This window comes from Cetorhinus maximus, chromosome 11, assembly GCF_964194155.1.
Source record: "Cetorhinus maximus chromosome 11, sCetMax3.hap1.1, whole genome shotgun sequence".
NCBI lineage: Eukaryota > Metazoa > Chordata > Chondrichthyes > Lamniformes > Cetorhinidae > Cetorhinus > Cetorhinus maximus.
The window spans coordinates 672,291-690,267 of NC_135889.1; the positions used below are offsets into that span (position 1 = coordinate 672,291).

Consider the following 17,977-nt stretch of genomic DNA (forward strand, 5'->3'; position numbering starts at 1 on the left):
CCGCAGTAGCTTTTAGCTTTTTGTTTTTGTGTGTTTAATTGACTGCCACCTCTCTTCAAGAAATGCCCTCTTTGAAGAAGTACGGTTCTGTTCTCCGACAGGATTTCCGACTGTCTCTTCTGCCTTGCTCACCTTCATTGCTTTCCATTTCTCTCCTGGTGTTTGAAAAGGTGTTTACTAAAACCCACTTTCACAGCCATATCTCCTTTCTCAGTGACTGTCTCCGTCTCCGACTCACCCCACGTGGATTTCAACTGAAATTCCATCCCTCTTGTTTCGAACCCACCCAGGATTACAGGTATCTCCGGGACATAAAACGTTTCTCAGACTGCTGTTCCCGTCGCATTCTGAGATCCTCACTCAGTGCCATGCGCCACCGTATGAACACACTCGACCTCTCCCTCCAGCAGCACCGCCGCACCTTTTTTCAAAGCTGCACGTGCCCCCAGTTTCATTTTATTCTTCGCCTCATCCGTCGCCTCAACAAGAAACTTTTTCTCTTTCTCTCAAGTGCTAAGGAACGCAAGCTCCAACAACTCATCGACACCAACACCCATCTGGGACCCTCCACCCCTGCTTGTCCCTCCATCCTCACCCCATCTTCCAATCCCAGCCCCAGCCGCATATTCACTATACCCCCTGACCTTCCCCTCTCCGATGCTGAACGTTCAGTGCTCAGCAAAGGACTTAGTTTCATACCCTTACGGCCTCATCTCAATGAATTTCGGGCTCGGCATGATGCTGAACTCTTCTTCCGCCGTCTTCGTCTCCGTGCTCACTTCTTTGGGCAGGAGTCCTCTCCCCGTTCAACGGATCCTTTTACCCACCTCCAATATTCTCCCTCCACCTGGACCCCTCCCTCTGAATTCTTACCTTCTCTTGATCTTTTCATTGAGAACTGTCGGCGTGACATTAGCCGTCTCAATTTCTCTGCTCCTCTCACCCATTCTAATCTGTCTCTCTCTGAACTCACTGCACTCCGTTCTCTCAGGTCCAACCCCAACATTGTCATCAAACCCGCTGACAAGGGTGGTACTGTTGTTGTCTGGCGCATTGACCTCTACCTCGCGGAGGCTGAGCGTCAACTCGCAGACATTTCCTCCTACCTCTCCCTGGACCATAACCCCACCACAGAACATCAAGCCATTGTTTCCAGGACTGTCACTGACCTCATCTCCTCTGCAGATCTCCCTCCCACAGCTTACAACTTGATAGTCACCCAACATCGGACGGCCCGCTTCTACCTCCTACCCAAAATGCACAAACAGAACTGTCCTGGCAGACCGATCGTGTCAGCCTGTTCCTGCCCCACGGAACTCATTTCTCGTTATCTTGACTCCCTTCTCTCTCCCCTTGTCCAGTCCCTTCCTACCTACATCCGTGATTCCTCTGACACCTTACGACACATCAACAATTTCCAGTTCCCTGGCCCCAACCGCTTCCTCTTCACCATGGATGTCCAATCCATCTACACCTCCATCCCCCACCAGGATGGTTTGAGGGCCCTTAGCTTCTTCCTTGAACAGAGGAACCAACAATCCCCATCCACCACTACTCTCCTCCGTCTGGCTGAACTTGTTCTCACACTGAACAATTTCTCCTTTAACTCCTCTCACTTCCTCCAAATAAAAGGTGTGGATATGGGTACCCGCATGGGCCCCAGCTATGCCTGTCTCTTTATGGGGTATGTGGAACATTCCTTGTTCCAGTCCTACTCCGGCCCCCTCCCACAACTCTTTCTCCGGTACATCGATGATTACTTCGGTGCTGCTTCATGCTCTCATCGGGACCTGGAACAATTTATTAATTTTGTTTCCAATCTCCACCCCTCCATCATTTTCACATGGTCCATCTCTGACACTTCTCTTCCCTTCCTTGACCTCTCTGTCTCAATTTCTGATGATAGACTGTCCACCAATATCCATTACAAGCCTACTGACTCCCACAGCTACCTCGACTACAGCTCCTCACACCCCGCCTCTTGTAAAGACTCCATCCCATTCTCTCAGTTCCTTCGCCTCCGTCGCATCTGTTCTGATGACGCTACCTTGAAAAACAGCTCCTCTGACATGTCCTCCTTCTTCCTTAACCGAGGTTTTCCATCCACGGTCGTTGACAGGGCCCTCAACCGTGTCCGGCCCATATCCCGTGCATCCTCCCTCACGCCTTCTCCTCCTTCCCAGAAACATGATAGGGTCCCCCTTGTCCTCACTTATCACCCCACCAGCCTCCACATTCAAAAGATCATCCTCCGCCATTTCCGCCAACTCCAGCATGATGCCACCACCAAACACATCTTCCCTTCACTCCCCTGACGGCATTCCGTAGGGATTGTTCCCTCCGGGACATCCTGGTCCACTCCTCCATCACCCCCTACTCCTCAACCCCCACTTATGGCACCTCCCCATGCCCACGCAGAAGATGCAACACCTGTCCCTTCACTTCCTCTCTCCTCACCGTCCAAGGGCCCAAACACTCCTTTCAAGTGAAGCAGCATTTCACTTGCATTTCCCCTAACTTAGTCTACTGCATTCGTTGCTCCCAATGCGGTCTCCTCTACATTGGAGAGACCAAACGCAAACTGGGCGACCGTTTTGCGGAACACCTGTGGTCTGTCCGCAAGAAAGACCCAAACCTCCCTGTCGCTTGCCATTTTAACACTCCACCCTGTTCTCTTGCCCACATGTCTGTCCTTGGCTTGCTGCATTGTTCCAGTGAAGCCCAACGCAAACTGGAGGAACAGCACCTCATCTTCCGACTAGGCACTTTACAGCCTTCCGGGCTGAATATTGAATTCAACAACTTTAGATCTTAAACTCCCCCTCCCCCCATCCCCACCCCGTTTCTCCCCCTCCCGCCCCCCCTTTTTTTTCAATAATTTATATAGATTCTTCTTTCCCCACCTATTTCCATTATTTTTAAATCTAAAACTAAAACCTTGTTAGCCTTTCCACCCCACCCCCACTAGAGCTGTACTTTGAATATCCTGTCTTCCATTCTTAATTAGCACTTTTCTTAGACAAATATCACCACCTTCAACACCTCTTTGACCCTTTTGTCTGTGACATCTTTTGCCTATCACTGCTTATCTCCACAATCACCACACCCTCAACGTCTCTCTTCCCCCCCCCCCAACCCTCGCCCCCCCCACCGCCTCCCCACCTTAAACCAGTTTATATTTCTCCCTTCTCCTAACTATGCTTCAGTTCTGCCGAAGGGCCATGAAGGCTCGAAACATTAACTGATTTCTTCTCCGCCGATGCTGCCAGACCTGCTGAGTTTTTCCAGGTAATTCTGTTTTTGTGTTGTGAAAAAAGAGCATTGTTCATTGAATGCTTCATGGAGAACGGAGAAAACGGGGACTTTCCTTTCATTTGTAAAGAACTGCATCTTCTCGAAGTTGTGGTGGCCTGCATTATTTTAAAGGATTGCTTCCAGATTTCCTGATACCCTGTATGAAAAGTGCTTCCTGATTTTTCCCTTGGATGGCCTCGACACTATAGCTGTGGAGCAGCGGGAAAAAAACATGATCAGGTTCAACCCTATTCTAAAGACGGAGGGAAACAGTTTCTCCGCTTTTAACCTAACAATTCATTTTAACCGTGTGGAATCCTCAATCATATCACCCTCCATTCCACTATACTCAACGGAACAGGAATGTGGGAAACAAAAATGGGAACACAATAAGTGTGGAGACGGCTTGGGAGAGGGACGCGATGAATATCTCCTTGAGAGTGCTAGCTCAGACCAGACGGGCCAAATATCTAACTGTGCTGTATCCATTCTAGCGTTAAACGATTCGAGGGTTTTCATACCTAACCTCCAAAAGTAAACGATGAATCACCTGTTCCAACTGATGAATCAGCACTGCTTCCACTCCAAGGCTAATATGTTCCTGGTGTTTCTGAGTCGTGTCTATAAGAACATGACAAATAGGAGCAGGTGTTTCATGTAATTCACGGCTTTTCAAACTTTCAGGAATCTCCTGGCTGATCATCTGCCTCAATTGAACAATCCTGTAAATTCTCGCTTCGCAGTGCCATGCAGCCCCATAACAGGCAAAGGAAGCCCCAATCATTTCCAGTAAAATAGTGCAATACAACTGAAACTGTTGGACTAAGTAACGGCTGCGCAGTTTGGCGCCGTTGGTGAAAGCGCCTGTCTAGTAAACAGGAGATCCTGAATTCAAATCTCAGCGGTGCCTCTGTATGTTTCTTTAGTCGTTGGATTCAACTTAATCTGGCAAATCGTGATCATTTTAAAATCGTGAGGAGGAATATAGTTGCACTTGCGAATGGCAAGCAGCAAGATCGGATTGAAATTGCCTTTGAATCGAGCGTGCACCGTTGTGATTAGTTGTCGCTCCTTATTGAGTCCATCCCAATGAAGCAGCGGGTTACAGGGATGATATTATTGGGAAAGCGATGATAAAAGACGTGTCATTCCATCTTCCCCTTCGACCTTGATCCGCCGCACACCCTTTCACAAATCAGGATATTACGGATCACTCCACGAAAGTCTCAAGGGATTCGGGGAGGGATTAAATTCATATAATCAATTCTTTAAGGGCTCCCCAATCAACCACAGTTTATTTCAATGAATTTTGTTCTCCGCTGATATTACATCGGAAATTGTTCCCGAGATTCATTTCACTGAAGCAGAGAGTGACTTTGTTGTAACCGTCAGTGTATCGGTGACGGGGTTGGGGTCACTATGGGTCGGTTTCAATTGAGAATCAGATACGAGCCCAAGAGAGGGTTGCTGCGAAGTTTGGAATACATTGTCAGCCTTTTAATAATTTGTCCATGGATGTGAGCTTCACTGGTATGGCCAACATTTATTAACAATTCCTTATTGTCCTTGAGAAGGCCGTGGTAAACCACCTGCTTGAAACGCTGATGTCCTTGTGGTATAGAGGCATCCATTGTGAAGTTAAGCGGGATTTATGCTTTTTAACCCAGCGGCAGTGAGGGAACTGTGATACAGCTCCAAGTCAGTATAGTGTGTGGCTTGGAGGGGAATTGCAGGCGGTGTTGTTGCCAGGAGATTGCTGGTCTTGTCCTTCAAAGTGATTGAGGTTGTGGAAGGCGCTGTCAAAGTAGCGATCGCGAGTCGTTGCAGTGGAGCTGGCAAATGGTACAAGCTGCTGCTACAGTGTACCAGTGGCGGAGAGAGTGAATCTGGATGGTATCGAACTTGTAATGTATTGTTGCAGCTGCGCTCAGCTCCATGTATTTAATGTGATAACCTTCAATGTACTTTTTGTTTCTGAATGTGAACAAGTTAATACGTTTAGAAGAAAGTTCACAGCATTTTGAAACTGTGCTGGAAAACGTCATTTCCGAACGGAGCTCATCGACCTGAATCATTATCGACATGTTTCTCTCTACCGAGATGTTTCTGGACCTGCAGGGTGTTTCCACAATTTTCAGAATAATCTAATATCCAATATTAACTGCGGTCTGCCTTTTTGTTTATATTAATGCATTATTGCCCTGGCATTACATAAAATAAATAAAATATAAAGGGGGAATTGTACTTTCACTTCAAACCTGAGCATTGGTGGTTCAGGATAGGAACACATGTAATCACCAAGTGGTAGAACCGGAATGCTGCTATATTTAATTCAGCCTCTCATCATAGGGCAGCCCCCTCATCCCGGGGATCCATCAGTGAACATTCACTCTGCCGCCTCCAATGAAATATATCCTTCCTCAAAGACGGAGACTAAAAGTGCAAACGCATACAGTCACAACAAAGCCCTGTGCAATTTTAGCAAAACGTCATTCTTTATACTTCGATCCCATTGCAATAAAGGCTACACTGCAATTTGCCTTCATGTAAGCACAATATATGTCTAAGTGAGTTCATGAATGACTGCATAGCCGCAGTGCAAAGGTAACGTGAAGGAATAATGGAAGAAACGTGAGCAAACCAAGGCGGGAGAAAAAACAAAATGAAACAAGCTGGAGGCGGTGTTTATGATCTAAAATCCCTGAACTCAGTGTTGAGTTCAGGAGGCTGTAGGGTACTGAGTAGAAAGGTTAACCCCTTTTTCTAGCCACTAAATCACCAGGGAACGACAATTAAGTGAACTGACTAGAGTTCATTGGGATGCGCTTTTGATTTTTGTTTATTGCATGCAAATTAATTTCATGAGTCTGCTGTTTAGAATCATAAAGTCATACAGGTCTACAACACTGAAATAGGCCCTTCGGCCCATCGAGTCAGCGCTGGTCAAACAAGTACCTAACTATTCTAAAACCAAAATAAAAATAAAAATACCTGGAAAAACTCAGCAGGTCTGGCAGCATCCGAGTAGAGGAACACAGTTGACGTTTTGAGTCCGTATGTCTCTTAAACAGAACTAAGTAAAAATAGAAGAGAGGTGAAATATAAGCTGGTTTAAGGTGGGGTGGGGGTGGGGGGGGTAGAGCTGGATAGAGGGCCAGTGATAGGTGGAGATAGCCAGAAGATGTCATAGACAAAAGATCAAAGAGGTGTTGAAGGGGGTGATATTATCTGAGGAATGTGCTAAATAAGGGTAGAAAGCAGGACGAGCAAGGTACAGATAGCCCTAGTGGGGGTTGGGTGAAGGAATCGAAATAGGCTAAAAGGTAGAGATTAAACAATGGATGGAAATACATTTAAAAATAATGGAAATAGGTGGGAAAAGAAAAATCTATATAAATTTTTGGAAAAAAAACGGGGGATCGGAAAAGGGGTGGGGATGTTGGAGAGATTTCATGATCTAAAATTGTTGAACTCAATATTCAATCCGGAAGGCTGTAAAGTGCCTAGTCGGAAGATGAGGTGCTGTTCCTCCAGTTTGCGTTGAGCTTCACTGGAACAATGCAGCAAGCCAAGGAGAGACATGTGGGCATGAGAGCACGGTGGAGTGTTGAAATGACAAGCGACAGGGAGGTCTGGGTAATGCTTGCAGACAGACTGAAGGTGTTCCGCAAAGCGGTCATCCAGTCTGCGTTTGGTCTCTGCAATGTAGAGGAAACCACATTAGTTTACTATTAAATTTATTCTCCTGCATTCGTTGCTCCCAATGCAGTTTCCTCTACATTGGAGAGACCAAACGCAGACTGGGTGACCGTTTTGCGGAACACCTTCGGTCTGTCCGCAAGCATTACCCAGACCTCCCGGTCGCTTGCCATTTCAACACTCCACCCTGCTCTCATGCCCACATGTCCGCCATTAGCCTGCTGCATTGTTCCAGTGAAGCTGAACGCAAACTGGAGGAACAGCACCTCATCTTCCGACTAGGCACTTTACAGCCTTCCGGACTGAATATTGAGTTCAACAATTTTAGATCATGTACTCTTTCCTCCATCCCCACCCCCTTTCCGATCTGCCCCCCCCCCTTTTTTTCCCAATAATTTATATAGATTTTTCTTTTCCCACCTATTTCCATTATTTGTAAATGTATTTCCATCCATTGTTTTATCTGTACCTTTTAGCCTATTTCGGTTCTTTCAACCCACCCCCACTCGGGCTATCTGTACCTTGCTTGCCCTCCTTTCTACCCTTAATTAGCACATTCTTTAGATAATAACACCACCTTCAAAACCTCTCTGTACTTTTGTCTATGACATCTTTTGGCTATCTCCACCTATCACTGGCACTCTATCCAGCTCTACCCCCCCACCCCCACCCCACCTTAAACCAGCTTATATTTCATCTCTCTTCTATTTTTACCTAGTTCTGTTGAAGAGTCATATGGACTCGAAACGTTAAATGTGTTCCTCTCCACAGATGCTGCCAGACCTGCTGAGTTTTTCCACGTATTTTTATTTTTATTTTTTCTTTTGGATTTCCAGCATCCGCAGTTTTTTGCTTTTACCTAACTATTCTAATCACATTTTCCAGCCCTAGGTCCTCAGCCTTGTATGCCATGGCATCGCAATTGCACATCCAAATGCTTCTTAAATGTTATCAGTGTTTCTGCCTCTACCACCCTTTCAGGCAGTGAGTTCCAGATTCACACCACCCTCTGGGTGAATAAATTCTGCCTCACACCCCCTCTAAACCTCTTTCCCTTTACCTTAAATCTATGCCCCCCTGGTAATTGATCCCTCCACCAAGGGGAAAGGTTCCTTCCTGTCTACCCTATCTAAGCCCCTAATAATTATATGCAACTCAATCATTTCCACCCCTCAATCTCCTCTGTCCAAGGAAAATAACCCCAATCTATCCCACCTTTCATCATAACTAAATTCCCCCAGCCCAGGCAATATCCAGTTAAATGTCCTCTGCGTTCTCTCCAATGCAATGACATCCTTCCTACAATGTGGACTCCAGAACTGCATGCAATGCGATGGCTTTAGCCTAAGCAGTGCTTTATACAATTCCAACATAACCTCCCTACCCTTATATTCAATGCCTCGGCGAATAACGTCAAATATCCCATATGCCTTCTTAACCAACTTACCTACCTGTCCTGCTATCTTAAGAGTCCGATGAACATGCACACCAAGGTCCCTATGATTCTCGGTGCTTCCCAGGGTCCTACCATTCATCGTGTCTTCCCGTGCCTTGTTTGTCCTGCCCAAGAGCAACACCTCACACTTATGAGGGTTAAATTCCATTTGCCACTGGTCAGCCCTTCTGACTAGCCCGTCTATATCCTCCTTTAAACAAGGGCTATACTTCTAAACATTTACCACCACACCAATATTCCTGTCATCCGCGAACTTACTGATCAACCCTCCTAGATTAAAGCCTAAGTCGGTTATATACACCATAAACAAGAAGATACCCAGCACCGATCCCTGTGGAACCCCAATGGACGCAGGCATCAAGTCATAAAGACTCCCCTCGTCCATCACCCCCTGCATCCTGCCAATCAGCCAATTCTCGATCCCGCTTGCCAGGTTGCCTTGCGTTCCATTTGTTATCCGTTTCCCATGCGGGACCTAATCAAAAGCCTTGCTGAAGTCCAAGTAATCTACATCAAATGCATTGCCCTCACCTACACACCTGGTCACCTCTTCGAAAATTTCAATCAAATTAGTCAGACATGACCTCCCCGTAACAAAACAATGCTCACTGTCCTTGATTAACCCCTGTCCCTCCAAGTGTAGATCGATTCTGACCCTCATAATTGCTTTCATTAGTTTCCCCACCGCTGAGGTTAGACAGAGCTGTTTACATGCATCTCTATTCTTTGCTTATTTATTCGGCTGGATCTGACTTCAATTGGAAAATTTCTTTTTTCTGCCTACTTTATTATCCCTGAAATTTCAATACTCCCAAAAACAGGAATACATTGAGAAATAACCCACAGGTACACTTTTCGCTCTCCAGAATAATAACCTACAACAAACACTTTCCTGATCAACTCAGATTCAGGAGAAATGAGGGAAAATAAAAACCCATGTAACCAACAGAGTGATGAAACGCATTTGGATCAAACACAAGAAGTCAAAACCGCATCGAGAGGCTTTCCCTGAGAATTGTTTACAGCAGAAATTACTGTGTTTTGGTACTTTGGTCACGTGGTGGTGGCCTTGTGACTAAGGCGGTGCCTTAAAACCTATTGGGTTTCCTTGCGCATGTTCGAAACCTGCCGGCTGCAACCCCTTTTCATTACTCGCTCAAATTCAAAATTTGACAATGTTCTTTTGGGATGAATCATGCCTTACGCGAAATGATATCCCGCAGCGGTGAACAACAAGAGTTGTTTTTTTTCTCATTCTTGTTCGTCTATGTATATTCATGAAGTGTCGGCGATGGATGCAGCAAAATTGAACCAAATTAGGGACAGTCTTCTGTCTGGCACTCCCTTTTTTCTAAGTCTAATTTGATCGGTGTCTGCGCGTGTGCACGGGCGCGTTTGTCTTTGTTCATCTGGGCGTTGTTCATGTCTGTTGTTCCTCAATTGTTTTTGTTTATTATCTGCCTGTAAGGTGTTCGTCTTCAAATAACTTTCCAATTTCCTTTTAAAATTATTCATGACATTTCCTTTTACCACCTTTTCAGGTAGAGCGTTCCAGATCCCACCAACCCTGAGCGAAAATGATGCCTCTGCTACTCTCTATACCTTTTGTCAATGACTTTGCATCCGCGAGCCCTAGTTCTTGACCTGCACACAGAAGGATTATTTTCCCTGTTTACTCTCTCCAAACCTCGCATCATCTGGAAAACCACCATTTTCCCTTTCTCTATTTTCGAAGTAAATTAACCGGAGCTTCCCCGAAAAGTCCTCATAACTGAACTATTTCATCCTTGAAAAACTCCCCGTAATCACCCTCTGCTCCCTTTCTAATGCCTTTGCTGAAGAGCGGTGACCATTATTAACCACAAGGCTCCTTTCAAAGATCGAACTACAAATGCTAAAGTTTTCGCATGATCCCGGTGTTTTTATACACAATTTTCGATTTATAAACACAACTAATCAATATGATTTTCGAACTACAGTATGAAGTTTCTACATATGGAGATCGACGTGTCTCTGCCATCCACACATTACAAAATTCTGGCATTTATAGTGTACTGGCTTTCCATGTTAGTGCTCCCAAAGTTCACAATTTCACTTCCGATTGCATCTTACTGAAATTTGTCCACTTTTTGAACGTGTTATTATTTTGTGTGCGTCTTACTTTCTGAACCCCTTTCTGAGCGGATATTTGTTTCCATGGAAGTCTTTCTCTTTCCCACTTTCAGCTCATGAAGAGAAAGAATTTGGACGCTTACCCCTGTCTTACATTATCTGTCACTTTCTGAATGACTGTCTGTTTGTTTCTCTCTTTCCCTTTTGTTGATCTCTCTGTGTAATAGAATATTGTTCCAATCGGGCTGGTGAATTAACCTTGGACTGTTCCCATTTCCCGTGATCTCCTCAGTATTCAATAATCTATGAACCTCAGCTTTGAATATATTGAGCGCTCCCAACACTCTGAGGTACAGAATTTCAAAGGTTCACAAACCACTGAATGAAGAAATGTCTCCTCATCGTTCATTATCCAAAACTCCAGAGAGTTGGACTCATTTTTCCCAACCTCTCCTCTGAACCCAGGAATGAATTTAAGGTTCATGCTAGAATGTTAACATCCGTTCGGTACAACATAGAAAACACGGGGAATACTCAGCAGATGAAGCAGCAGCTTTGGGTCACTGACCTGAAACATTAACTTTGTTTCTCTCCGCGGATGCTGCATTATGTGCTATGTCTTGCCAGCATTTTCTATTTTTGTACTGGCATTTAACAAGACTGTATTTGCTCAGCTGTGGAGACCGACTGGTTAAGGACTTGTACATGAGTGTTGTACATGGGGTTCGGCGTGAATGTTCAAACACTGCCCGCAGCCTCCATGATTGAAATGATTATCTTCTTCCATCAGTTCCCTGACCTGAAAATATGTTTCATTTAATCCTTTGTTGCAAAGCTTGGAAACATAAATAATTTATCTAGATCAGTTAGATAATATTGATTTGTTACAAACTGAACAAACCGCAAAAATGGGTGAAAAGCAAACAAAGAAAACTAGTTGAAACTTATTTTAATGAAGAACTCAATGTTTGGAAGGGCAAATGGGGAATTCAGCTCATGACGATTGACAGGCTTCGGCATCATTCAAATAGGACCGGAATTATCTGCTTAAACCAATAGTAGCAATATTAGAATCTGTGATCTCCTGATAACATCGCATAATTAACTGAAATCAGATGCCTCGTCCATTAGGTCTTGGAATCACCACAGAAAGTGTTCAAAAAATGTTATTTTTTGTCGTTACATTCAAGCACATGAATCAGCCTGTAGGTGGCGGACATTGCCCCCGTGCCCTGATCCACTTCTGAAGTTGAATTTTGACAGCTTCCTATGAATCTTGTTTGTTATTGTGTTGTTTTAACAGGGAACCACGATGTTTACCTCGGGAAAGCAGCAGAAACCGCACGGCCGGAAGTGAATAAAACTTTTTCAATCTCACAAGAAGAACTTATGTACGCCGTTATAGAAAAACAGTCGATATGAATTAGAACAGGGACATTAAGTGAACTCTAGTTAGGGCAGGAAACTTTGGTTTGGTTTTTCACTTGTTTAACCAATGTCGGAATCACCGGCCAAACAAATTTAACCACCTTCTTCAGTTCTTCCCTGAACTTAGTATGTGTAGCTGCATGAAGACACGTGTTTGTAGATGAACTCAAACAGATCAACACATATACAAAGGCAAAATACTGCGGATGTTGGAAATGTGAAATAAGAACAGAAAAAAAACTTGAATAACCCAACAAAGTTTTTGGAGAGAGAAACAGAGTCCATACGACACCCGTATGGAGATGATCAACTTGAACCGTTTTGAGTGGCGGTGTGTGCCAGGGATATATAATCCGGTCTGTGATGCACAGCTAAGGTGTTAGCTGCATAAAAGACATGAGCTGTTAACCACAACACTAAAAAACAGCGTGATACATTAAACAGGAAATTAATGGATTTAATTCTGTTTTCCACATCTGGGCCTCTCTGATTCTTACTGTTGAGCGCCCGGAGTCCCCTGCGGGTTCTGGTAGCTGTTGAAATGCGTCTCATTGACAAACCATTAATAAAAGGAATTAATGGAGATAAAAAAATTCCGAACCAGAAGTACACTATCCCGGCAATCACAATGATTCCCTTCACTCATACCTCGTTAGCATAGGGCTGTAGGGTAGCCTATTTAATACCAGCTCGGAGGCAGATCGATTTATTTCTGTGTCTGAAATTGAGTTTGAAAATTATTGAGGAGAAGGAAGCAGCTCCCAAGAAGGGGCCAAGAAAGCGTTGAGTAAATCGCCAACGAAGGGCGGCAAGAAGCGAAGGTCGAGGAAGGACAATTACTGCATCCAAATCTACAAAGTGATGAAGCAGGTTCACTCCGACACCAGAATATCCTCCAAATCCGTGAGCATCATGACTTCCTTTGCAATCGATATTTTCGTGCACATCGTGAGTGAGGCTTCCAGCCCGGTCCATTCCAACAAGCGAAGCACCATCAGCTCCCGGGAGATCCAGACCGCCCTGCGCCTGCTGCTGCCCGGGGAACTGGCCAAGCACGCCGTGTCGGCAGGGGCAAAGGCAGTGACCAGGTCCACCATCTCCAAGTGAAACTGCGCAACTTACTCCAAACCAAAGCCGAACACTCTATTAGAGCTACCACAGCCTCACTGTAAGAGCTCCATTTGACACATCTCTATGCATTTTGACACAGTACAAATTTAGTCTAACAATAGGACCCTGTCTACCTCAGAATTGTTTCCTCTTTCTCCCAGAATCCGAGCATTAACATTCACAACCTCCTTCACTTAGTTTTTAAAACTCTTATTCTTCTGGCGTTTCTCTGCCGCTGAATGAACCAAACATCTGCTTTCAGCGGCGAAGGTCAGAGTTTGGACCCGTTTCTCTCTCTCCCTCTCTCTCTGTCTCCCTACATCAGTCTGAATTTACTTCCTGAAATGTTCATGAACTAATCCTCATATTATCAACAACATGCCGGCAGTGTTCCGTTCCGCAGTTGGTTAATTGCAGAGCGGACAGTTTGAGAGCTCGTTCCAGGGCTCAAGTCTGCCTGAACTCCCTCCGGTTTTCCTGTGAAAATTGATGCAGGTGTAACGGTTATGTATGAAAGCGACAGCAGAATGAACGCCAATTTATACAGGATTTTAATAAAGCGCCTGTGATTAGTGGTGGAATGAGTTGGATAAGGCAGGGTGAAGTGAACAGATGTCAAATCTCTGACTGAGGGCGGCATTAATTTTAATCTGCTCATTTCCTACACCGAAATTGGCGGGCTTTTTGAAATGGAGTAATTCTCTGGTCTGACTTTTGTGGAGAGTAAATCCCGCCGTTTTCTATCTCCCAGTAATCAGATTGGGTAAAAACATAGGTAAAAGTGGTGGATTAAAGAGAGACCAATCAGAGGGGTTCTCAGTCTATAAGTACAGTAAATGCTGAATAACCTGGTTATTGTCTCTAAAACTCTGACCCTGGAAATTTCTGGGAGAGGAAAGAGCGGCGGGAAAGCTCGGGCCAAGGCCACAACCCGCTCATCCCTGGCCAGACTTCAGTGTGGGCCGTGTTCACAGGCGCCTGTGAAAGAGGAACATTACTGGGCGTGTGGGTACCAAAGCCCCGGTCTATCTGGCTGCTGTGCTCGAGTATCTGACCGCTGAAACCCTCGGGCTAGCCGGTAACGCGGCCTTGGGACAACAAGAAGAGCCGCAACATCCCCAGACACCTGCAGCTGCCCGTCGGCAACCACCAGGACCTGAACAAGCTGCTGGGAGGTGTCACCATCGCTCAGGGCGGGGGCGCTGCCTAATATCCAGGCTGGGCTGCTGCCCAGGAATAGCAGCGCTGTGAGCTCAAATAGCAAGTGAAGTAAAGAAACTTTCACCTGAAAAAGCCCAAAGGCTCTTTTCAGAGGCAGCCACAGTCTGTGTGAAAGGGCTGGTTACTGTCCGAAAAGTTTCACTCATTTCATGTTGCCAGCGCTGGTAGAAGTGGAATGGACTGGGAAACAGTCCGGTGTTTGAGACGCTGACCAGATCTATTGTATTTACTGACAGTCCTTACTGTCCTGCTTCCGCATTATAACTGAGAGATTAACCTGGTTCCAAGTGTGAGATTCAGCTGTTTGCTCCGCATCCTATTCTTGTTGAATTATTTATGACACCAAACACTGAAATGTAAACAATAAGTGAAAGGCGCGGTGCGATCGCCAAGAGATCAGAAACATTCTATATTGTTCAGGGTAATTGAAATAAAGCTGCCAGTTTCACCAGTATTAAAGATAGATATCTGGGAAACCTGGCGGGTTGGGCTACACATGTGCCTTTGTTTGTCCAGTAAGCCGGATTCAGATCCATTCACGGACTGGGCGAATATCAGTTCAACCAACTGAACTGATCCAAACCCCATTCCCTTAATTGTTTCGTAACACCTTCTGCTGGCACATATCCCCTTGTAATAATAGTGTTTGAAAACAACACGTCTTTGTAAATCAGCAGCACTCTGCTTTAATCTAAGGAAACCTGTGATCTGGGGCTTGGCAGGTACCGGAGATGTTCCTTCTGAATTCTAGGTCAGATATCAGACTCAAACCCCATTAATTAAATATCTGCCGCATTACCGGAATCAAACACAGATCACTGGTTACAAATCTATCATCCTCACCATGGATTGGTCAATATGTGACTCCAGACATAAAGCCCTTAACTGTCCCCCTGAAATGACCCAGGTGTTATTAAACTTACTCAGTTGTAGAGGCCACTTAGGGGCTGGTCTGAGCAGGGACAGGTCACAACTCTTCCCTTTGTCCATTTGGTGGCTTTGAAAAGAGTTGTTGTTACAATTCGTGCTGAAGCCGGGGTTTAGCCTCGTTACCCGCGGATATGGCGGGCCAGCTGGATGTCTTTGGCCAAGATGGAGAGTCGCTGGGTGTGGATCTTGCACACGTTGGTCTCCTCAAAGAGCCCCGCCAGGTCAGCCTCGCTGGCCTCCTGCAGGGCCATAACGGCTGAGCTCTGGAAGCGCAGGTCTGTCTTGAAGTCCTGAGCGATCTCCTGCACCCGGTGCTGGAAGGGAAGTTTGTGGATAAACTGCTCGGTAGATTTCTGGTGGCGCGGGTCTCCCTCACAGCCACCGTGTCGGGGCTGTAGCGTTGAGGCATCTTCACTCGGCCCGTAGCTGGAGCGCTCTTCCGGCCGGGCCGCTTTGGGAGTCAGCTGTTTGCGAGGAGCGTTGTCTCCGGTCGATTCGCGCTGCCTGCTTGGTCCTGGACATTTTCTGGAGAGTTGTCAGCACAAACTGTAACACAGGAACTGTTAATACCGAGTCTGCTGCACGTCCGCTTTTTAAACTCTGTCAAGGACCACGCCGAGCAGGAATTGGCTGGAATCAGGCAGGTTTAAACGAAACTCTGACCATGAAATGAAACACTGGAATCTATTGGCCGCGATTGGCTGATCTTAATTCGACAATTTCCGAAACGAATTAACCAACTGTTTTAATTTTAAAAAAGCTTTTATTTTGTATTTAACATGAACATCACGAGAAATATTGAACAAGACGGTGTAACCTTCGCTTTTATTCGCAGCTTTCTGAACTCAATCGAAACCAGGTCTATTCAGGTTCACCTCCCCACCCCCACTTCAGTCAACAGCCTAAATCCCATCACATTTCTGCCCCTCTCACGTTCTGAAGAAGAGTAATGTTGTGCTCGAAACGTTAACTCTGTGTTTCTCTCTCCACAGAAGCTGCCAGACTTGCTGAGTTTTTTCAGCACTTTCTAGTTTTATCCCAGTAAATCTATTCCGGTTTCACACTACAGTTCACGGAAAATCATAGTAATTAACAATAAGGATAAAATGTGAGTTAAATTTTAAATAGAGCTGAAACGTATTTTTATTTGAATTACACCTGCGTGAATTTGGAAGTAAATGGTATTCAGGTGAGTGTTTGAAACGCCATAGCACACAGGGCTAAGGCGAAATGCTGGAAAATGGCATTAGATTAGATTGACGCTTGATGGCCAGAATGTTTTAATGTATCATGTTTTATACGCTTCAGTCAGATCCCCTCTCATTCTTCTAAGATCTGGTGAATACAGGCCTAATCAAGCCAATCTCTCCTCATACGACAGTCCTGCCATCCCCAGTATCAGCCTATTGAAATTTCGCTGCACTCCCTCTATGACAAGCATACTCTTTCTTTGGTAGGGAGACCAAAACTGCACGCAATATTCCAGGTGTGATCTCACCAATGCCCTGTATAACTTCAGTAAGACATCACAACTTCTGACCTCAAATCCTATTGCAATGAAGGCCAACATATCATTTACCTTCGTAATTGCTTGCTATACCAGCCGATTTACTATCATTGACTGGTGTACAAGGACACTCAGATCCCTTTGTGCATCTACATTTACCAATATATCACAATTTAAACAATAATCTGCCTTTCTGTTTCTCACACGGAAGCATATAACTTCACATTTTTCCACGTTATACTGCATCTGCCATACATTTTCTCACGCACACTGCTTGCCGAAATCGCCCTGAAGCCCCCTTGCATCGACCTCACAACTCACAACCCCACCTAGTTTTGTGTCGTCAGCAAACTTGGAAATATTGAATTTGGTTCCCTCATCAAAGTCATTTATATATGTCGCGTACATTATTCCCACTCGCTGTCTAACATTAAATTTTCAATCCATGCCAGTATATTATCCCTAATCCCATGTGCTTTAATTTTGCCGACTCGCCTCTTATGTCGGACCTTATCAAAAGCCTTTTTGAAGCTGAAATACATCTAATGGTTCTCCCTTATGTATTCTACTAGTTACATCCTCGAAAAACTCCAGCAGGCTAGCTAATCATGATTCTCCTCCATAAACCCAGGGTGACTTTGTATAACGCTTTCCATATGTTCTGTTACCACGAATTTTGTAACAGAACCAAGCATTTCCCTCACTACTGATGTTAGGTTAACTGGCCTGAAATTCTCTGTGTTTTTTCTTCCTCCTTTTTTTAAACAGTCGTTTTACATTTGCAACCCTCCAATCTGTAGGAACTGCTCCAGCGAGTATAGAATTTGGGAAGGTGACCACCAGCGCATCCAATATTTCCAGGGCCACTTCCATTAGTATTCTGGGGTTAAGATTATCAGGCCATGGGGATTTTTCAGCGTTTAATCCCATTACTTTCTCTAGCCCCATTTTTAAATTAATATTGATTTTCTTCAATTCTTCCCTCTCACTAGACCAATGGTTCCCTAACATTTCTGAAAAATACTTTGTGCCCTGTATTGTGAAGTCATAACCAAAATATCTGTTCAATTCTTCTGCCATTTCTTTGATCCCCATTATAATTCCCCTCGATTCTGACAGTGAGGGACCTACGCTTCCATGTTGTTTCTTGCTGTTTTTTGCTGGCTTGTTTTTTTTGATCACCTTTCTTTCTTTATTCCTTCAAGTTACATTCGGTCAGT

At 44.9% G+C, this 17,977-nt stretch overlaps 1 pseudogene; it reads right to left on the reverse strand.

The window, feature by feature from the left end:
- Nucleotides 1-15,369: 15,369 nt before the first annotated feature.
- LOC144686335 (histone H3-like) lies at nucleotides 15,370-15,772 on the reverse strand (annotated as a pseudogene).
- Between the last annotated feature and the right edge of the window lie 2,205 nt (nucleotides 15,773-17,977).